At 39.3% G+C, this 19,882-nt stretch overlaps 1 long non-coding RNA gene across 1 annotated transcript; it reads right to left on the bottom strand.

Annotated features, from left to right (window-relative positions):
• Positions 1 to 12,907: 12,907 nt before the first annotated feature.
• On the bottom strand, positions 12,908 to 16,325 carry LOC128809368 (uncharacterized). Its single transcript, XR_008437703.1, has 3 exons — positions 15,473 to 16,325; positions 13,676 to 13,776; positions 12,908 to 12,960 (listed from the first exon to the last, which is right to left on the bottom strand). It is a non-coding gene; the product is annotated as an uncharacterized LOC128809368 (long non-coding RNA).
• Between the last annotated feature and the right edge of the window lie 3,557 nt (positions 16,326 to 19,882).

Raw genomic sequence — 19,882 nt, 5'->3', positions numbered from 1 at the left:
CTTTACTTCCATAGATCACCTGTTTTATAGGATTGAAATTTTTGATATGGCTCATTGTGAGCAATGCCTCTGTTTTTGCCATCAGCAAGTTTAATTAGCACATTCTTATTTTTGTGTCATTGTCTTTGCTAAATAATATTGGCCAAATGTTGGTATAAGGAGCCCCCACTGAACTCCCTCTTTGGTCACATTGTCCCCTTTCCAGCACAGACATACTCTCATGCCCCTTTTAGCCACTTCTTTATTTAGTTCTTGTGCTATTTCCCATTTCACCTAATAATCTCACAAGTGCAACATTGTCAAATGTTTTACTGAGATAAAAATTAATTTTATCTAATAGGTTTCCATCATAAAAAATCTGCTGCCATTAAAATACACTCATGGTCTATCTTTGGTAAACTTGAACTGCATTTTATCCCATCTTCCATTTATTTCCATACTGTTCATTAATTTCAAGCTTTATTTTAAAGCTTGAAGACATTTAAAACTTGTAGGCTAACAGAATAATTGCAAACATAGCAAATATTTATAAAATAAAAGTGAAGCTTGTTATATAGCACCACCACAATATCACAGGTGGATTAAAATCTCTACCACAAGCCATAAAACTTCATTCCCTAGTTTTTTAGTCAGTAATGCTCCCCACCCCTTTGAATAAGTTGAGCTCTCCTAGTTTAGCTTCCATCCCACAGTTGTTTTCACTTTATGTATACTCCCTTCTGGCTTTGACTTTCCTTTCTACATCTTTGTCTGTTCTGAAAGCTGCAAAATTACTCATTAGGCTGGGGCATGCAACTAGATCATACCAAACCTTTAGGGCTTCCCCTTCTTTACATGCTAGTTGCAATTTGCTGCCTATATTGCTAAATAGTCTTTCTGTTTCAGTCTTCTGCAAGACTCTCTGAGTTAGGTTTGGCAAATCTACCTTGAGTCTGCACCTCCAAGACTCCAAGTCATAGCTTTCTTGAGTCATTCAATTCCCTTCTCCATTCTATACAGAGCATTTCCTTGTTTTTTCTCTGACTGTGAAGGTAGTTACTCATCCCTCTTTCATACTTGGAATGTAAATTCCAGACATGTTTTGCATCTGTGTTAGATACATTCCAGATCTCTGTCATGTTTAAGCCTGTGATTTATTACCTCAGTTACTATATCTAATTTATCAATATTTGTTCTTATAGTATTTAAAAAGGTCTGTAAAATTTTGTCAAAACAGTTTTGTTTATTCTTCCATTTCATTTGGATTTTTCAGCCAGGAGGGGATGGAGAGAGGACTGTTCTGTTTTTACTTTAAACACAACCAGTTTCCTCCCCATCTTTACCTTTTTGTCATTTGCACAAGTACCTGAGCTGTAGTGGCATTAGTAGCCCACGTTTTTCACTGTACAACTGCATTTTTTAATCTGTCTTCAACCTTGTCAGAAATCTTCCTCATCCCCGTTTTGCCAGCTGAGATGCCTACAGATTTTCCTTTCTCCAATCTCCATTTGTGCTGCAAAATTACATTAACTCAGCTGCTAATGAGACTGTAAACTTCTCTCAGTTTTCTAAAAAAATTCAATTTGTAAATAATATCACATGGATATCCATTATTGGTATTGAAAAGTTTATTACCAGACAATTTGTATAATGCTTGAGTTGTATGCAATGTCACCTCTTTGCCAGAATGCTGATTGCTGTCACTAGACAACTGATATGTCAGGCATTGAAGCTAGTTGATAAATACACAGTTCAAAAAAATCTACAATATAATGACCTGAAATCCTGCTGTCCTCAACTATTACACTCCTTTCAGCCCACTGAAGATTATTAAGGCTATAAAAAACCCAACCTAATATACCTAAATTATGGATGCCATCACTAAGTCATAATACTGTATTAACTGGGACTAATCAATTATATATTTATTAAAATTTAATCCTCTATCTTACTAGCAGTGAAAGTCTTATCATACAGGCTGCAGTTATTCTGCTGATGTGCTGTCCGTTTTGGCCCTAAAAGCATCAGTATGCTGCACAACTTTGAAAAGAGGAGAATGCATAGGTAAGCTCTAGAACAGCAATTGGAAATTTAATTTTCATGTAGAGAAGAAAGAACATTAATTTTCTTTTTATGGTTCTTCCTCAAAGAACCATAGGTATGTCCTCAAAGGTATGTCTGTCCTTTTTTCATGCACTTCTTTTTCACCTTACCTGTCCCTTAGTGTTTTGCTACACCCATTAAATTGCATAAAAGCAGTTCTTTTGGCTCAAAAGGCTGGAACCAGTTGTACATTCATTAAATGCATTAGGAGGAAAAGTAAGGATGATGGCAATTCAAATCTAGTTCTTAGAGCAAGAATAAGAATAGCCTAAGTCAAAACAATTTGAATGTCCATACACCTGCATCAGAGTTTTACAATTTTATGTTCTGTAGTTTATTTTATACACATATACAGGACTGGAGCAGTTTGAAATTTACAAATTCCCAAGAAAATTGAGTACTTCAAAAATCTGTTAGTCTGTACCACAAATATGAATATGCTCAACTTGATCAAAATGTTTGCAACCATCTTCATTGCCATGTGAGCAGGAGGTTGGACTAGAAGATATTCTAAAGGCTGTTCCAAGCTGACTCATGCTATGATCCTGTATGAGTTCTCTCTATAGAATTCTCTTTCTTCACAACCACTATTCCATACCCAGACATGCACAAAACCAGATGACAACCCTTTTTCAAGAGCTCGTAGCACAGATCTGTCTCCCATACGTATTTATTCCCATTTTGGTACCCAAACTCAGGGTGATCATGACCACACATGACCATCTGCTCACAAATGACCAGGAATATATTATTCCTTTTCTTTTCCCGGACACTCAGTATTGTACACCAACCATTTATCTCACTGTCTATCCCAAATACTCCTTCTTCCCTTATTAAATGTTACATTCTTTTTTAATTCCCCACAGATTCTTCATTACTTTCTCTCACATCATAAATTTTGTTCAAAGCTGTTGGGCTTTCATGAACCCTGAGTTCATTTTCTCAACTGCAGCCATTATCTGAAATACTTTCTACGCATCTGACTGTATGAGTTTTTTTGGACAAAGGACTCCTCACCTACTTTCATGACTTCACTTTATTTACATTAAATGTCATGTAAATATGGACAACTTCCAAGATGTCCCAATGACAGTTCCTTATTTCATACATTTTGCTTTGATAAACAATTCTTGTCTACTCTTTTCATTATTATCTGCATTAGATATGAACTCTTCCTTTCTATAATTTAGCCTAGCAACCAGCTTACCATTCTGAACTAGAAATCACATATGTAAAAAAAAAAAAATAAAAAAAAACCATATAGAAGTAAATAGGAAAGCAGATAACAATTTACACAATTAATTAATGATTAAGAAATTGCTGTTAGTATTCATCAGTATTTCCAGAACAACTTCATTAAAGTATAGCTAATCATAGTAGAAAATCTTGTGCTGAGAGCTGGATTTCCTAGGAATCACAACCATTGGTTCTCAATATTTAGGACTGCTCAGAGTCCTAAAATCCAAAAAACGCTTAAATGGCATTCTACCAACTCTGCTGTCAAAAGGGTATCAGTGAGTTTTAGAATTAAGTACTTCTGAGCTAAGCACATTGCTGTTTTAATGAAGAAAGTACATCATATGCTTAAATCAAAGACTTCTGGCACCTTTACACTGAAAGGGGAAGCTGCACTCCACCCCAAACTATGTTACAGCCCTTGGCAGAAGCACACAGTAGCCTCATGTGAACTGCAGAATCTCTAAACACTGTCACAGCAGCCTTCATTTAGGAAGAGCTACATAAAGCAGGCTCTGCTAGGTTCATCCAAGTTCATTTATAGAACACTGTACTTTCAGTTTGTGGGTTGGTATCCCATATTTGTTAGCAAAATATCAGGAACACTATACAAGAAAGGAAAGAGACTCCAATGTTTTCATTATAGAAATTCTTGAACAGACATAATGGTTAATGGAGGCCCTGTACTAGAGTACCACTACAGAAATATGAACCCTGAAGGCTTTAAGACTTTATCTGTAAAGTATCGTATTTTAAAATGCTAAGATCAGGGTTTTTCTTTGGCTGCTGGAAGTAATTACTTTCTGTGGCAAGCACATCCTTCTTTCTTTAAGGATTTTTCATACAGCAGCACAGAGGAAAGAAAGAGAAAACAATTTCTATTTCTGCTCCTTGTTTTTCCTATGTGGAATGTGTTTGGAGAATTGTTTACCTGGGGTGATTGCTTGATTGGATTCTGGTGAGGATTGTTTGAGCCTGATGGCCAATCAGATCCACCTGTGTATGGACTCTCGAGAAGAGGGTCACGAGTTGTGCGTTAGTTAGATATGGTAATTAGAACAAGTAGGTTTGTAGTTTTAGTATCTCCTTTAAATAGTATATTAATGTATTATAGCATAGTTATAATAAAGAAATCATTCAGCCTTCTGAACTGGAGTCAAATATCATAATTTCTTCCCACCAGGCTTGCCTGCATTTACAATACTTTCTATTGCTATTCAGTAAATAACTACTTCAAAAAGATAAATTACTAGGACTAGCAGTCACAGATGAGCCCAGAGAGAAGGACATTCAGATAATCAGCACAGTGAGTTAGTGAGTTGTCAGAAACATAGATAAGATGGGGAGAGGTGCTTGGAGAGACTAAGGAGGAAAGCAGAAAGAAAGGCCAGAGTTAGAAAATGCCAATAATGTTAATTAATAGCTGTAGCCAAACAGAGTTTTCTGCTGATAGAATTTGTTCTTCTCAAATCAAAAGAAATAAGAGTATTTTCATGTGTTGCTTTTCCCTGTTACTCAGGGATCCTCCCTGGGGTTGCCAGCTCTGTTTTAATAGTCAGATTGGGTGGGAGATTTCTCCAGCAGCAGGTTCCGACAACTTTTTTTCCATCAAGGAAAGAGCTTGACAGTCATCAGTTCCGTTGCTTGTCAAAAGGGAATCTGTTTGCTCCTTGTCAAAGTGCCTGCTCTGCATTTATTATCTTTGTTTGGATTTCTTTTCTTTGTGTAGTTATGTTTTTCTGCACACAAGGATTCTCACCCTCTCAACAAAAAGCACAGTTAGACCCATCAGATGGCACTCCTAGAAGGGATTTCTGAAGCCTGATGATCATCAGTCTCCCTCCACCCTGTACATTTCCCCCCCGCCAACCAAGCAGGGTGGCGTGACAGAGGCAGCTCCAAGGACAAGTCATTTATTTCTCTGCAATGTCTGGCCCCGCCACACCCGGCTGTGGGACAGAGGGCTCCTGCAGCAGCTTTATTTGTTGCCTTTCCTTCACTGAAGTAGATGACAAAGATGGCTGGCAAATCAGAGGCTCTATTGCTTCTCACTCCCAACAAGCCATGAAGTGCACATTGGTACATGGCTCAGTGAAGCAATCGAGTTTTTCAGATAGTACTGTGTGTGATTTTTAATTCTGTAACCCTGCAGTTTTCTAAGTGGTAGTTCAGTACTAAACTGAAGACAATCCTGTTTTCATTTGCTGAAATCAAATAATTACATTTATTGATGGCATTCCTAAATTATTTTATTTACAAGGGAGAAAAAGCCTCTCAAATCTCCAACTACCTATCATAATTTTTTTTTTTTTTTTTTTTTTTTTTTTTTTTTTTTTTTTTTTTTTTTTTTTTTTTTTTTTATTATTTCACCTTCTCAAAACATGTTTGGTCATCATGAAAGTATTGTTTTATTTGAGATTACTCATAATTTACAATGGTATAGTTAATAAAATTAGTGAAATTACAGAAATACAGCTGAACTGTGGCTACTGTTTCATGATAAAAAAAAAGGCAGTAGTAGCTTGAAACCTTCTTAATACCCCTGTGCCCCTCAGCTGTGCCAACAAAATTGCTTGCAGGGCTTCTTAACTAAGATTCATTAAAAAGTTGCCAGCACTAAGTCAAGGAACTGACTGCAGTCAAAAAAGAATTATTGATTGTGATAATCACTAGCACATTCAGTTGCTAGCACAATTGAATGGCTGGCATGCCACAGGCAGAAGAGGGAACAGGAGCAGGGAAGCAGGAATACCTCATGCTGATAGTGGTGCCTGGACAGCAGCAAAAAACAGCCTGTGCAAGATCAAAACTGAGAGCAGGATTGTAACACCCATTGAGCCAATTCTCAATTATCTATGATTAGATTACCTTAGCTTCATACAGATTATCTGTGCCACAAATGTAAAACCAACCACCCTGCCTCCAACATAGGTATTAGCTGAAGCCCATGACTGTACAATCTCTTGCAAGACTGTGCCTGCCTTGGGAACAATGCATGCACCTTCCTGCAGAGCCAGAGATCATAAATTCTGTCAAACCAAAGTGGCCTCCATGAAAAAACAGCTGAAGTTTTTCCTCACCGTGTTCCCAGAACCAGGAGTGACAGACAGCATGCTGCAGTCACACCACATTGCTTCCCCTCAGGAGCAGCTCAAACTCAGCTAGGCTTCAGACCAGCTGTAGGCACCTTCATGTGGAAATGATCCCCAGCAGGCAGGATTATGGGAGGCCTTTTAGGTCAGGTGAATACGATACACATGCACGGATCCGGTTGGGATATCTGACCCAACAAACTCTCCTACAGGCAACTGGGGAGATAGCATTGAAACATCAACAGCAAGAATCCTGGCCAGTTTCTGGAGGACAGTATGGGAAGAATGAAAAGGCCAAAATGTCACAGGTGACACCACCAGTGAGGTATTTACACTATAAAGTATTACTTGCAGAAGAAAATGGGAAACATTACAATTAGGAGGAGTAAGGTGTTGAGAAGCATTCCATCTTGGGGTCAGCTCCAGCCCAATTGAGCTGCATGACCCTAAGGATTCAGCTGAAGTTATAAGGTGATTCTTTCTTGGTTGCTTTTTACAGTGCTAACGCTGTTTACAAGCACAGTTGTTTCCTGCAAACTATGATCACTTCTCAGTGTTGAAGTATGTTTTAGTTCTGGATAGCATTTTTGTAGCTGTTTTATTTGTATTGCACCATGAAAGTGCTTACTATTTTGGATTATTTTGAAAGAACATTGTTTCCCATAGAAAAGCAAGCCAACTTACAAGTGAGGACAAGAAATTTTACTTTAATCACTATTGTAGTTTGCCTTTAATGGATGATCAAAAATTCACAACTAATTATTTTCATACTTTGCATATATTCAGATAAGGTGCACAACTCCATAAAAACAAGTTAGCTTCAGGACTTGCAGTTCTGTGTGTCTTGGCTGCCATGTATAAGCAATACCAAACAAACCCAAACAAGCTGTTGGCCTGTTCCTATGTTGCAATCCTGTGGAATATTATATTCTCTAGAAGTGTCAATTCCTTTTAGCCCCCAGAGTTGCTCAGATTTCTACATTTTTAAGGGTGTTTCAATTAGGAAAAGAAATTGATGAAATTTGATATGATCCTTGATTTTAGTAGTAATGGACATTACAACTTGATTTATGGAGCACAAAGAAATTCACATTAATAGGAACAATTTATTTGCCTGTGGTTCCCAGACTTTTTGTAGGCAGCTGTATTCTAAAAATCTTCCTTCCAGCATTTCTGATGTCACGCAGACAGAATTAGAGCAGCTTCCCAGTGACTTCCTCAGTTCTGAAATTATTTCTATATCCTCAGAAAATCAGCTGAATCTTTGACCCTCCTATTGTCTGCACCTACGCAGTACCCAGGGTGAGCACAATATTTTCTACTGCCCATTATGTAAATCAAAGTTGTAACTGTTTCTTATGGTCCCTGAATGGAAAGTGGTTCTCATGGCCCCTACTTTGAACAAAACAGTTGAACTGTCCAAAGCCCAGCACAGTTAGCATGCTCTTCAGAATTCATTTTTTCATATTGTCAAGCAGAACCCTTTGGAATTGTACAGAATCTCTTAGCTTAGCCAGACAGCACAGGTGATCCCATGTGGCCATCTACTGAAGCCAAGAGAATTACTGCAGGGATGGATCTGGCAGTACAGCATGTTGAACTGAGTTCCCTTAAGCAAGAAATCAGCACAAGTGTACAAATCCAACTGTGTCTGAGGGTTCTGTTTTGCAGCCATCTGTACAGGCTTTTATTGTTAAACAGAAGTAAACCAAATGTTAGATTAAATGATACTCATTGATTTATGCATAAAGGTAAAAAAATACACATAATTATGAAAGCTGAAAATAACTAGATGAAGCCGGTTTGAATTATTAAAAAACCCAGAAAATATTATGTTTCAGTAAAACACTAAGCATGCACCCTAAGACATGTTGACACTGCAAATTAACACCAGAATCCCAATATGAAATTTTAAGATAATCTGATCTAAAAGATACAGCCAGCTGAAGGCAGTTTGCTGTATGCCAGTTTCTCAGACAAAACAAGAGAGCTAAAGTGTTTCCTCCTTCATAATGGTAATCTTGCATTGTTTTTGTAGAAGGAAGAATGTGCTTGATTACTGTTTGCCAAATCAATAAGTAATTGCATGGTGAAACATATTGCTACAGAAATCCACCAAGGTCAAGAACTCAGTAAATTCTAAAATGTACATGAATACCAAACTACCTGGAGCTGTGGTTGTTCACAATAATTCTGGAAGCCTTTTAACAAGTCATGCTTCAAAGTTAAGAAAAGATTTTACTGTTAGAGTACAATCCTTCATGGGGATGGACTGATTATTCTTACTATCAGCACGTAATTAATTCAAGGACCTCATCTTGCCATAGATGTAGAAAGATACTGACCCAGTCTGATCTCCAGTCTGATGCAGAACAGTATTTTCTACACAGAAACCTCTGAGCTTCCTGTGATCTCCCTGTTGTTTTGGAGCTGAAGAAAGCGGAGTGGATGCCAATTTCAGTTTGGTTTGGTTTTTTTGTGGGTTTTTTTGCCATTTTGCTTTATCAGTAACTACCATTTTAAGAATAAGGCACATAAATAATGACACCAATTTATAGATTTTTTTTTCTCAACATAGTAACTCAACTATGTTTTAATCTCTGCAGTTAGATTTTTTTTAATGCAGCTCTGAACAAAAGCTTGATCCACCTTCTGCTTTCACTTGTATTTGGGGCCAGCTTCTGACCACTTTAAGCAGAGAAACACAGCAAGGGTTTAAGCACTAAAGTGATCTCTGATTCAGACAAGATTGATAATCCCATTAATTAATAACATTATTTTGCCTTTTTAACACTCTTTTAATTGCAAAGAAGGCCACAAATAGAAGATACAAAAGCTGTGGAACAATCACCACTGCAGAAGTCGTTCCATGCAGTCACTCACCATTCATACTGTGAAGACTTCCTGTATATCCAGTATGCTTTGGCACAGGGAAGTTTCTCCACCCCTGGAGCTGTGTGTGAGCAGCAGGTGAGACCAGCCAGCTGATGGGAAGAGTTTTGCTGCTGTGCAGGATAGCAGCTCTGGCCTCTGCACCATCATTGCCCTCACTGTAGAAACCTAGCCAAGAGCCACCTTTTCCAAGACTCTGGGACCAAGACAAGTTCGGAAATGTGACAAGGGTGGAGTGCAGCCATATGAGGAAATGAAACCAGCTTCTTCTGGAGATGAGGGAAGCAAGTTAAATTGGGAGCTCAGTATATGATGCATGGACACAGGTACAGAAGTGGCATAAGAGGACTGGTGTGGAAGAATGTATCTTCCTGCGCATCCAGCACATCAGTCTGGGGACAGAAGTTTGATGCTTCCAGTAGCATCAAATGCCTGCCCCTATCCAGTGGATTAATCCTGAGAGCCCCTGCTCGGTATCAGTCTGTTTTGTTGTCATGGAATCTGTGCTAGGATGGATAACAAAGGAGTTAAAGTTTACATCCAGGAAGTCAATCACATGCTGAAACTGATCAAACCAGTACCACAATGAAAGAAGGCTCAGAGCCATAACCCCCTGCCATAAAACCCGTGACAGAATTAAGTCAAATAATTAGAGCAACAGGGCACTATAGAAAAAGCTCACTGTGTAATAGCCCAGTTTTAATAAACCAAACAGGATATGGCACACAACTATTGACTGCAGGCCTTTCCATAAAGCAACTGGCTCTTTAACAGTCCCTGGTTCCCAGCACAGTAAATGCTCTTCTGTGGATGGGTGTGTCAGCTACACAAGAAATAGTCTTTATGATCCTGATACATGAGCAAGAGAAACCACAGTTTGCATTTCCTTGGGGTGGAAGACAATGTACCTTTTATCACATGCCCCAAGATTTTAACTGTGGCCCCATCTTTGTCTGCACCATGTTAGCTAAACAGCTGGAATCAATGATCCTCCCACCAAAGTAACAATTTTACACTATACAGATCATACTCTAACTGGAGTATGTGAGGAAATGGTTCACCAAACTATGAATGCTATCATCCAGCATTCACTGGAATTAAATATTAGTGTTCCATCAAGCATTTTCTGGAATTAAATATTAGTGTTTTGACTTCACATGGCTGGGACCAAGTCAAGAAGTTACAGTTTTAGATACATGATGGATGGGAGGACACAAAGCTGTCCCAGAATCTATATTAATATAGATCTAAAACATTCAGTCACCTTCTGAGAAAGGCTAGTAAGTGGGTACCAGAATAGCTAAGACACATAAGGAATTATGATTTATTTCAACTGGATGCAAGGAGAAGATTGCCTGTGACGAAAGTGCTGGTGATACATATAGTAAATACATACTTTCTTGGGTTTTGGTGGGGTTTTTTGCTGGTTTTGGGATTGTTGGTTTGTTTTGTTTTTTAATGAGACAGTACCTTTTAAAAGAGCAATAGGCTGCCAATCTCAAGGAAGGTAAACTACTCTGAGAAACTCAGCAAGTAGATTATATTGGTCCTTCCTGAAGGTTGGAAACATATTCTCACAGATTAGCTCTGGGTCAAGAACTGATAGTAGGTGATAATGTTACAGTAATCCTAAAGCCTAAAATTAACTGACTTTAGCTATAGGTAATACTGGATAGGAAACTGCAAATTATTTTATCAATAAAATTAAGTGGGTATTATAGACACGTAAGACAACCAATCTTACTTTAAGGGCTCCTAAGAATTCCACTCAAATTGTAAACAATGAGAACAACACGATAATATTCAGCAATTTTTCTATAAACACTGCTGATAATCAATAGGAATCAATGCAAATGAACACAATTAAGATACCACTTGTTCCTGATTGTGTATCTTATATGCAACCAGAATTGCTTATACAACAACCAAAACAACCTCTTAACAAAGGCACTCCTTTACTTAATGCAACAGTATGATGGATGAGAGCCCATGATTATGGCTCCAAAATTAATGAGATGAACATACATCTGAACTTAGCCAACATGTTCCATGATACATGGAACAAGACTTGTGCTGAATATAGCATTTTCCTCCATGATGGCTACAAAAACCACACACCAATAGGATACAGAAATAAAAGAGGCACAGTGCAAACTTTGCTGTGTGGAATTGGTGTAGGACCACGAACATGGAATTCATTTAATACAAAAATTCTAGCAAATAAATTCTCAATATCATAAGAATTGAAAGCTGTGGTAACCACAACTGCAAGCTGGCTACCAACAGCTTTACAAACTTCCAGACAAGAATGGCAAGGTACCTGTCACCTTTAGTGACACACTAATCTATCCCTGTGATGCCCTTTACTAACCTCTGAAACCATTCCACAAGAAGCCAGATGTGCTTTATCTTGTATTCTATTTCAACTAACCAGCAAATATCAGGTTAATCAAATTTGGATAGCTATTGAAAATAGTCAAAGACAAATCTTAGAAACTATATTCCCTGACTTGGTAAGAGGCAAATTCAATGGAGGATGGCTTAAAACTATTTAATATAATATTGAGAGTTGTATAATGCAGCTACAAAGATTTAATACTGCAGCTGTTAGGAATTTGTCAGATGAGTGCCACTCATATAAAAATCATGCCCTTATGCCAATTTGCTGTCATTCCTAAAGTCCTTCATAAAAATATGTGGATACCTATAGTAGCAGGAGATTGTTTGCATTGTAATACACATGCCATCGATGAACTTAGCAAACACCATGCTCACTGGCTGTTATGCTGAGGATGCACCTGCCTGACCACGCCTCGAGCTCAGAATTACGTAGTATGAAATACTCCTCTGGTATCTGCATCTGGCAGCAGGTCTCCAGTGAGACATGTATATAGCAATGGTTTGAATGTGTGTCTGTATCCACCTTCAAAACTATCCACTTCAAAGAAAATGTAAATTTTGGACACAGAAAAATTTGCTGCTATCATATAACATATGTGGTTTACAGATTTACAGGTTAACTTCTTGTCGACTAAAAAAAAAAGGTGTGTTATTTTGTACTGTTTAAGATACAGTAACATGTGGCATGACCTTTGAGACAAGATAACTTCCTCAAACAAAATGCCAAGGTTACCTAACATCCATCTGAAACTGTAAAACCTTTAGATGAAAGACAAATAAAAAATTGATATATGATGATAACAAACTGATTCAAATAGTGATAACAAATTATGCTAAGACTTCTTTGTGGTGGTAAGCAGTACTTCACATCATCAAATTCAGCTGACAGTAAATGTAAATGGCAGTTTGTGCTTAGTGTCTTTTTTGAGCAAGAATAGGGTAGATATGAAAAGGGTAGATATGAACATTTGCAAATGACACTAAATGGAAAAAGTATAATCTAGAGTATTTTCTAGTGCAGGCACAACTGGGAAAATTCAGGCATCCTCCTATGCGTTTAGATTCCAGGCACTACTAGATTTTCCAGCAGCTGGTAGAACTCTGCAAAACTTCACTGAATGCTGGACAATTTGCTTATCTTAAGCGTTCTACCACAGTATCAGACTGTATCGCAACCACTTAGATCAACCACTTTCCTAACTCACCTCAAACTTTTCAAAAGCAAAGTAATAAGGTCTTCCTGAAGAATCCTTTTCACCTAAAAATAAATTTGCACCAGTTAAAGAGAAAATAATGTATAATAATACTTGATGTACTAATTATAACATTCTTGTGTTCTTGTGCATTTGTTCTTGGCTGACCCAAAAGTCACTTATCAAGTTTATCTGACATCAGCTTTTATAAAAATAGCAAATAAAACAAACAAACAAGCATCATTTTAGCAACTTTAATAGCTGTGCCAAAATTTAATCACTTGGGCTGAATATTGCCATGATGATTGTCTGCTTTGGCCTGTACAAACTTAATTCAAAACTGTTCATATTATACTCTAATAATAACAGCTGTAGAAAAGCCCATAGAGGAGTTAATAATTTCATCTTTAGAACAGGACTTAACTAGCTTGCAGCAAATACAGCACAGTCACACTCCAAACAAAGATGCTAAAGCAAAATTCTGAATAGCCACTCACTAAATAGCACCATCTAACCTGAATGCTGAATCAGACAGATCCAACAGAGCTCCCCAAAAAAATGGCATGTGATTATGTTGGTCTAGGCCGTCATATAATGTAAACAACCAACTTTAACTTCAACTCTTCCCAGCTTTTATATGCTTAAACTTGCAGTGTAACACCTTTATTTGATTGTGTTTACACGTGTACACTTGCATGCACACATAAATCCACAAATATACAAATCAAATAGAAAGAATGCATCCAAATGGTGCAAGTTTCAGAAGAAAGCATACATTACCTGTAAAGGAAAAATTCAAACTATTCACTTATTCAACATGAACATGTAGCTCCACGTTCTGTTATTTGGCAGTACCATTCAGGCTCCATAAGATGGCAGACCTGCATACATTTAACAGATGTTGGTGTAATGACATTGCTGTAAATACATTGTTTTTTAAATGGTTGCTTTAAATTGATGGGGCATGTTTTCACTCAGAATGTTTAGAATGTGATATAGTTAGAACTGTAATGAACTTACTACCTCATATTGCCTTTGCCATACACTCTGATGGCTTTGGACATGGCCTACATAAAGCACCTATGAAAAAATAAAATGTAGCATCATCACTCATAGCTACTGATTGGGAATTACCATTACTTGATCAATGTAATTCTTTCTAATAAACACACAATTGGTTTTTATTCCCATTGATTAATTCAAGAACTTTTGGTCATTGTAAGCTAACTCTAAGAATATACTGCTACCCTGAACACACTGAAGCCCTTGAGGTTATCTTTTAAATAGTCTGCTTTACAGGAGACTGTTTGGGGCAACAATGACTTATGTGTTAACCTAAAATTAGTACATTTATTTCCCGTTGAATGACGGGATAATTGGATGATGTCACTTCTAAAAGCTTTTTCCAGGTCCTCTGACATGAATGTAGTTCTATTATATGTACAGTCATTATAGTATTATTATAGTAAATTAATACAACACATTTGTTTTATGAGTCATATTAGGTTGTTCTGGAAAATACTCCAGAAGAAGGTGATGCCTTTAGCAATGCTTTATACCAATTTACTTTCCATTTTTTAAGATGTCAACCTGTTTTAGATCTAAGGTGTTCAAACATGAAATTTTCAAAAACATTATCATACTTTAAATGACCAGGTAAGAAACAGAATGAGTTTGCAGTCTCACTTTTATGTTTCACTTTAGCAAACTTGGACTCATAAACGTTATAATTACACAGGCATATAATCTTCCCATAAAGGTTTCATTGCACTTGTTCCACTTGGCTAGGATTACCAGGAAAAGCGGTTAGATTGTTTTTAATATTTTGAAAGAGTTCTTTGGAAAAAAGACACTAAGAAGTGTTCGTGCCAGCAGGAAAGCAGTTTGTACTCAGTATGGCTCTGAAAAGGAAATCACGTTAATTTTAAATTAAAAACTGATCTACTTCCAGGTAACCAAATGGAACAAAGAAAACAAATTACCAAGGAAATTAACTCAAAATCCCTACACTTGCACATCAAGAATGTCATCCTGAAAACTGTAGTTAGGAAAAAACTTTCACTAGAGTGAAAAAATGGGGCTGTTATGTTCATATGCAAATTTGTGATTTTTTCATATGTAAACATGCTCTTTAATAATTGCATAGCAGCAAAACCTTATTTAAAACACTGCTCCCTGACACATTCACAAGCTTCTTGCTGACTCACTCTTCAAGAATGGGATTTTGAAAAAGAGCAGTGAAAACACTCCAGTAACAGAAATACTGAAGAATTTAGATGATGAGTGTCTGTAACCTACTTCTACCTTTAGACACTTATTGTATCAAGCTTCACAGATCTGCCAGGAAGTTCTTGCTGTTTTGAAACCCCCATTGCTTTTAAAGCAGCCCTGTAAGCTTCTTACTGGTGCAGAGACGACTTTCATTGCTTCTGGTTTATCTATGCTTATTTCAATTAGAGACATATAAAAAACCCCACACAAGTGGTTATGGCATCTGCAGCTCCTTATGCAACAGGCCTGTACTGGGTTTTGGCCAGGCCCGAGGGGGCTACCATCCCCACATGGATGCAGACCAACCTTGCGTGCCTCGGCACAGCTTCGCACTTCAGGGCTAATTTTGCAGAAGCATCTCTTTTGTGTTGAAAGATTTTACAGCGTTTCAGCAAGATATTTCAGCGATCAGTCATCGCTTCGCCGTGCATGTCCTCCCCCAGCTGCCACTCAAGCTGTCACTTGGAGCAGCGGTCTAAGAGACGCTTCTCACACGGGCAGTGGAAGGACAGCCCAAGCAGGTTTGTTCTGCCACACTTTGCACCTCTGGTACCCTGTGTTGTGGAAAAGGATTGAGAAAAGCGGCTTTGTCTTTCTGCCGCTTTTTTACGTAGAAACCCTGCTCTGAAGAGGTCACTGACTGAGGAACAGTTTCTTCCTGCCAGCTCTGGCTCATCAGCAAAGCTATTGCTATTGCTGCAAGCTGCAGCAGTACGAAGAGACGGCAAATCTTCCGCTGGGACTGCTGATGCTGCCCAGAAGTGCCGAGAGCGGCCGGAGCTGGCCGGTGCTGCGGACAGCGCCGGTGCGGGCCGCCATTCCCGGCGGGGCCGCGGCCGCCCCCCGGCAGCGCTCTGGCACGCGCACCCCAGCATCCTCACTTGACGCATTGCAGGTACCGCGCGGCCAATCAGAGGCCTTGACTCTTAGCAGATAACCATTGCGGAGTCCCGTTAGCCAATCAGGCGCTCCTTGACAAAGTGCTGCCTCAGATGCCTCAGCACCGCTTCCGTCGGGCTCTGCCGTGCCGGGCAGCAGTAACCTTCCGCGAGAGCATATAGGTCCCGCCGCCGGCCAGCGGCTCGCCGGCGGGAGCTGCCCGCCGAGGGACGGAGGGAGCCGGGATCGGAGCGGCCGCCCCAGCGCTGCCTCCCCCTCGCTGGCGCTGCAGGACCTGGCAGCGCGCGGGGTGCAGCCCGCATATCCCGGGCAGCGAACTGCCGCCAAGTCCGGCACAGAGCCCTCCCGCTGCGGCCTCGTTGCCTGCGGGAAAGTGGGGGGAAAAGGGTCCCTGGGGAGGCCACTGGAGGCTCCGGGAAAGCGAAGCGGTTTGTGCTGTGTCGCCCGGGCCCTTGCTGCTGGGTGTAACGATAACCGCCATCGGCAGTTCCTGCGTGGAGAGCGGGAGAATGACCAGCGCCGAGCCAAAGCCTCGGTTCAGGCGAATCCCAGGTGCCTCCAGAGGAGCTGCAGAGCTGCCTGTGCCAAGGTGGCGAATGGCATCTGCGAGGGGCACAGCTGAGAGCCCTGCAGGGGCGCTCGGGTAATTGCGGTGCCGCCACAGCGCCTTCGGGAGCGCCGGCGGGGAGAGGCGCGAGCGGCCGGGCACGAGGCAGCCCGGTGCCTCAGCAACAGCTTGGATCCTCTGTGGCAAGCTGCAGGCCCCGGCATACGGACAGCTCAGCTCTTTCTCTATATCCTTCCAAACACCTACCATAGCTGTACCTGCTTGAAAATCCACCTGCTTCCCCATGCCCGCTGTCCACGCAATAAATCCACTTCACTCTGAAGTGCAGGTTCTGTGTAGCTGTGTTTTCCTGCCAACACAATTCTGCCATGCGAGATCGCTCTCTAAAAGGATGCTCCCTGGCCCCACTGATGGCTGAGGGTTTGCTGCAAGGATCTCAGGACAGACAAAATTCAAACAATAACATACTTTTTCAAGAATTAAGCTAGAAGACTACTTGGCACCCATGGACTCCTCACAGAACAGAGTTTGTTTTTTTTTTTTTTTTTTTTTTGCACAAACCTGTGGGCCATCAGTGCGTCCTGAGAGAACAAGAAGAGACAAAGAAAGATGTGGGAGGAGGAGTAGGAAGATATCTATGTTTAAGTGATTTAACCCCATAATAATAATAACAAAATAGCCTATTTTGAGTCTTTTGCTTTTTGCTTATTTAATGCTGAATATCTTGTTTCAGTTATATTTTAGTTGAGTGGATTGGTGCTCTGTAAGCCCCTAAAATAGAATATGGAGATAGAGACAGCAGAAGCAGAATGGTTGCCAAAGTGAAATGATCTGGAGTGCTGAGCACTGCATCAGCCCACACACAGGCCCACCCCAAGGATAGTGATGCAGAGAAGTCTTAGATGGTGCTCCCTGCTTGGAAAAATGATGTCAGTATTGGCAGACCTGAAACTAAACCAAAGGCTAACCAAAATAAACTCATTAAATGTACTTCCCTTCTATATAGCATAAAACCACCCATTCTTAGTGCAGTGCACCTTTGTGTTAGGCTTATGCTCTTTAACAGCGCTGCTGACAGCTTCACAGCCAGCACATAACAGTGCACTTACTAAATATAAGTACTTCATTAGCATCTAGAATACTTCTGCTACCACAAAAATAACAACAAATAGCCATACTGTGGGGAAGGTTAATGCTGCTTGCCAGGAAAGGTGTGCACAAAGTGGTACATGCCTGGGTCAGACCGGATTTTAGGCATATTTTTATTCCACAGAAGCTGATAGCCTCAGAATAAAGCAGGCAGAACAGAGGTTTAATTAGGCATCTGATGGCAACTGTAGCCTCACAAAAATGTGGGGAATATGAAGCCTCATGGGACAGCTCTACTTTTTAAGTTTACAAAAAAAGATGGCTTTTCTTGGTACAATTTCTGGAGTTTCAACAATGATGGGAGTTGCTTTAGGATGGAGGTGCATACTCTGAGGGTTAGACATTTTAAGAGTCTGAGCTTTACATGAGCTAGCATCACCAAAACTAAAAACCTAAGGGTCTACACAAAGAACTGGATCAAAGAGAAACCTTAAGGGGGATATCAGAACCTACATTCTGGAGGCATCAAATGTCCCTATTCACCAAAAGTATTAAAAAATACGAGTCCTCAGGAGAGGACTTCCTAGGTACTGCCATGGAATGCTTCCAGGGGAGAGGCAGTCTATTGGCTCTTGGGCAAGAGGTTACAGAGATTGGAATTTATAGTTTTATACTAGAAATGCATCTTCTCCTCAAGGTTGTTGAAAAACATAGGGTTTTTATCGCCCCAGAAGTGTTGATAAGTTGGAGAAGCTATTTCATTATGAGGTGGGTTTATTACTGGTGCATTCACAAACAACATAAAATAGCTATCCAAAGAAGTGAAATGATTCCATAGTTTTCTTCCTGTATGTAAGACAAAGGAAGAAGTGTCATCTGGCAATGGTGCTGGCTTCCAGCATCTGTAATTTGGGATGTATCTATACTTCTCACCTCAGGCCAGCTTTGCAGTATGGCAGATTAGAATGCTGGATGTGTCTTGGATGACAGTATTTGACATCCATTATTAACTCAGGTGGTTTTGATCTTGTTGCTTCTTATCCGCAGATAAGATTCTATCCCAAAATTACTGAAACATCTTGATTTGAGTGTGTGAGGGAAAGGAAGGGGAGAATAAATCCTTAACTCATGCAATATGGATTTATTGACTTCAGGGCATGTTTACATTGCTGAAAATCTGTACCAGAAATTACAATTCTGATTTAAAATTATGATCACCCTTGAACGACATATGTGGAGTTGTTTAATTTTTTTATCATTAGCTGTAGCATGAAGACTTATGACAGCTCAACCTGACCCAAAGAAATTCCATTTAATATAGACCTACTACAAAATTACAATTTGGACTTAAGTAAAGGAGGCTTGGCCATTAAAGGAGGTATCTGTGGATTTTAAATACCTGTCTGCCTATATCATATATAGTCTTATATTTGTTAAGTTTATCTGGAACTTTTATTTCAAAATTGATACCCCAGTTTGCCCCACAGGAGTATTCAGATGATGATGAATTACTTGTGGTCAAAGGGGAGGTATAAAAAACAACGCAAACAGATAATTTAATAATTTCCATCATGTAAAAAAGCAGTCCTAAGTATCTGTGAAGACGTTTTTCCTATGTTAAGCAGGACAAACTGACATGAGGAACAACATTACTCTGGATGAACAAAATGGTTTCCAGCCTTTCTTCAGCACTTCAATTCTGAAGGATATTTGTTTACCATTGTTTATTGTACCATTATAAGCTATATATTAGTTCAAAATCTGTAGCTAATGGCAACAGCTGTTCAGCTTTTATCAATTCTAATGCAGGAAATTAATATATAGAGTATATAGTATATATAAAGTAAACTAGTTTTTGGCCCACTTATTTTTCCAGTGTTTTCTTAAGAAATAAAATGCAAACTCAAGACATTCCTAATAAGGTGAATCTGATGAAAAAAAGCTTGCTTGTTACATTATATCACTTAAAAAATTAAGGAATCCATCTACTGAAATTAGAAACAAGAGTTTTTCCTATCATTAGAATAAACATTCCTTTAAGTATTGTTCTATACAGAATATTATAAAATACATTACCTTCCTTTGACAGATGTATTACCCGGATTCATCATCAGAAAATATAGTTCTTATACATGTATCTATCAGTGAAAAATCAAGAC

The sequence above is a fragment of the Vidua macroura genome, chromosome 6, assembly GCF_024509145.1.
Source record: "Vidua macroura isolate BioBank_ID:100142 chromosome 6, ASM2450914v1, whole genome shotgun sequence".
Lineage (NCBI taxonomy): Eukaryota > Metazoa > Chordata > Aves > Passeriformes > Viduidae > Vidua > Vidua macroura.
The sequence above is the reverse complement of the archived record's forward strand: the minus strand, read 5'-3'. Positions and strand labels throughout refer to the sequence as shown.